This window comes from Lactuca virosa, chromosome 5 (assembly GCF_052849685.1).
Source record: "Lactuca virosa cultivar CGN04683 chromosome 5, Lactuca_virosa_CGN04683_v6, whole genome shotgun sequence".
NCBI classification, from domain to species: Eukaryota; Viridiplantae; Streptophyta; class Magnoliopsida; order Asterales; family Asteraceae; genus Lactuca; species Lactuca virosa.
In genome coordinates this window covers 379,664,213-379,668,054 of record NC_136430.1, presented here as the reverse complement: position 1 = coordinate 379,668,054, position 3,842 = coordinate 379,664,213, and positions in this window count along the sequence as shown.

Below are 3,842 nucleotides of genomic sequence, written 5' to 3'. Positions count from 1 at the left end.
CAGTATCACCTTATTGTTGGAACACGATGTGTTTTCTGAAACAAACTCGAAGATGCTGGAGTTATTATCCGAAGCAAAGCGAGATTGGTAGTTAAGGATTTACACAGATAAAAGGTATTGAGTATGATGAAACTTTTGCTCATGTTTCCCGTCCTTAAGCTATCCGAAACTTTCTCGCTTATGTTGCTCATAAAGGATTTAAAGTTTACGAAATGGATGCCATGAGTGCTTTTCTTAATGGTGAACTTGATAATGAAGTATTAATTCAAAAGCTTCCTTGGTTTTTGAACTTAGCATATCTGAAATACTGCTATAAACTTCAAAAAGTTTTTTATGGCATTAAGAAAGCTCCTCGAACCTGGTACTAGACATTCACTTATTTTTTGAAGCGTTCTGGTTCTCAAAGAGGAATTCTTGATCCTACATTGTTCCGAAGATCAAATAGGAAGCATCTCATGTTAGTGAAAATTTATGTCGATGACATAATCATTGAGTCAACTGATCCGACGATGGTTGTTGACTTTGCTAAGTTGATGGTTAGTCATTTCCAAATGAGTATAAATTAAGTTTCTCACTTGGACTGCAAGTTAAACAGACCAATAGAGGAATCTTTAGTCATCAAGAGAGATTCATTTTCGAGCTTCTAAAGAAATATTCAGTGGACACCTATGCCTCTGCAAAACTTCCAATGGGTTTCGGAAATGAAATCTTCTCGGACCCATCTGGAGTTTTCGTTGATCGGAAGAAGTATAGGAGAATGATTGGATTGCTACTCTACCTCACTGGAAGTCGTCTCGACATCATGTTCTCCACATGTCTATGTGCTAGATTCCAGGTCAATTCGAAGATGTCTCATCTTTTTTATGTAAAGCAAATCTTTAGATTTCTCAAAGGAACAGAGAGCCTCAGAATTTGGTACCCTGAAAATGAAAGTTTTCTGTTGCAAGTTTATTCGGACTCAAACTATGGAGGATGCCAACTTGATAGAATAGGCAGATCTGGTGGGTATCAATTTTTGGGTGCAAGATCGGTTAGTTGGTCATCTGTTAGGGTGCAACGTCACTCTTGGATGTATTTGTGCTTTACTCCTTTGTATGTGTAAATGAGTTGTCTTTCCTATAAATAGGAAGTGAGTGACACTCATATTTAAGATGAACCATTTGAAGTGTTAGACTAGAGAGAAAAATTTGTACAAACCCATTTGTATATCCTTTGTAGATCTAATATGAGCTTACACAGATTTATTTACTCCTCGTGTTCTTGAGTTTGTATGATGATTCACTAGATCTTTTCTTATTCCGCACATGCCATCATAATCAACACCACTACAATTGGTATCAAAGCGGATGTTCTTGATTGGATCAAGAATTGATCCTTGATGGCTTTCTTGATTTGGTGATTCTTCATTTTTGATCTTTGATCTTCATGTTATTGAGAGTTTGGATTCTAGAAATTGAATTCATCTTTGATTCTATTCATAATTCGATTTTCTTCACTATAATTCAAGTGATTTTTACTTTTTATCTCTAGAAAACCCATTCAAAATCACTTTCTCTTTCTAGAAATTTTCAAGTTCTTGTGATCATGGTGGATTTGCCATATGATTCTTGGATTGTGATCGTTGAAGATATCAAATACAAAGTCAATGAAGATCAATTTTATGGGTTGGTGTTAAGCAAATTGATTTCATGGGGTAATATGGTTTCTTATGGAGATTTGAAGGATGATAATGGAAGCTTGATTTTTCAACCACTTTGTAAGATTGTATGGTTGAATAAAATTGCCTTGTCCATATTAGTCCGTAGTAGAAATCAAAAGGAAAGAGAAGAAAGAGATTTGTTTAATAAGAAATACATTTCTCTAATAGAAAACCCAAATGATCTTCGTGCTCTTAAGTTTGTTGAAGTTCAAGACAATGGAGTTCAATGTGATGTTCTTGAAGTTCATGACAAGAAGATTCAAGTTGATTCTCATGAAGATTCAAAAGTTTTATGCTCGATTGGAGTTCAAACCGATGATATTTTGTGTTCTTGTGATTCGTTTGAAGGAATGATTCCTTATCGGAAGCCGGTGATCCAAGAAATTCACAAGTATCAAACTCCAAAAGATTTGATTCAAATTCATAAAATTGAAGTTGTGGGAAGTGGGTTTGTTCATGAAATCAAATCTTCAAGATGCAAAAAGATGAGAAAGAAAAAGAAGAAGAAGATCAAACGTAAAAACAAGCGGGTTTACTCACAAAAATCGTCAAATATTGTTGTGAATCCGAAATACATGAAGCAAATTTGGGTTCCAAAGCAACAATCACCAAGTGTTGCATTGAATTTGAAGTTATAACTCAAAAGTGTTGATGGTTCTTATGAAGATGTTCTTAGATCGACGAAGAACACGAATAACGAGTTGTACAACACGCATCGTGGGTGGTACAATGTTCAAATTGGAGATTTTCTCATTCCGACATAAGAACCAAGATCTTCTAAATTTGATTCGTTCGTTGCAAATGGAACTCGGATCGTCAAAAAGGTATCTCAAATTCTCAAATGGATTCCAAAACATCCATGATTTCAATTCGTGCTTTGCGTTTTTCATTTTTGATCATTTTGTCTCGATTGGATCGAATTTGTTTCAAGCCCAATTGTAGATCCAATCTGTTTTCTTTCATAGATTAAACCCAATTCAAAATCAAAATTTAATTCTCAAACAAGATTTGTTTACTGTTCACTGAGTCCATCTTGAGAAATCCAAATACTGTTCATCAAGAGCCCAAATCATCATTTGTTACAGTTCATGTTCGGTTAAGCCCAATATTAATTTGAATTCATCCGATCCAAATTCGTTTTTCAATCTTATTAAGATCTCTTTTGTCTGATCTTTCACGTGTTGCTATTCATATAATCGATCAATGAAGAAATTTGATTTGTTGTATGACTTCGCTCATTCTATCAAATTCAAGCTAATCGCATCGACATCCAGATCTAACTGCTTATACGATTTTTGATTGATGTTCTGAAAGCAATTTACAAATCTAGTTCTCACGCATAAACATTGATTCAATTCCGATTCGTGTTATTTTATTTCTCGATAAGTTCATTGTTAGTCTTTTGTTCGTGAGTTTTTGAAATTGAATTGGTTAATTGGCATTCTTTTGTTCGATTGGGATTAAATTGATGATTGGATTTGTGAATCAAATGTTGTGATCGACTCAATTTGATGAGAAATTTTAGAAGGTGATTGTTGATGATTTCTAGTGAAGAACAAACGATGAATAAGATGAATTTGGTTGAAAGTGGGAACTTTGATCTGAAAAGGAATCATAAGTGGAAAAATTGGTGTTTATTGCAATGAAATTGGACTTCGATGGTTACAAGAACAATTGATGAATGATAATTAACAGATTCGATAGTTGTAGACGATTGGATGGTCAAAGATGATTTTTTCAAAGTCAATGTCGAATGAAAAGGATGATAACAGATTTGATGGTTGGGAACGAACTGAGAATTCGCTATGATTGATCAATGGTTGATAGCGAAGTCAATATAATAGGGTTGGATAACGAAGTGAACTGGGTAAATGGTTTGTTTGATGTCAAATGGGAAGGCTATTTGAGATCATTCGCATCAATCTTTTATGGTTGGAAGTAGTTCTGATCAATAAACTCAGGAGTAAAAATTGATGATGAACCAGGTTTCGAAACAATACCCTTCAATTCTTCAAGCAGAGAAGTAACTTGTCCAAAACTTGTAACAACAACAGTTGCTTTCTCATCAAACTTATGATCAAAAGATTGATGAGTTTTAAGAAATGTAGTAACAACATCTGCTCTAATATCAACTTTCTCAAGA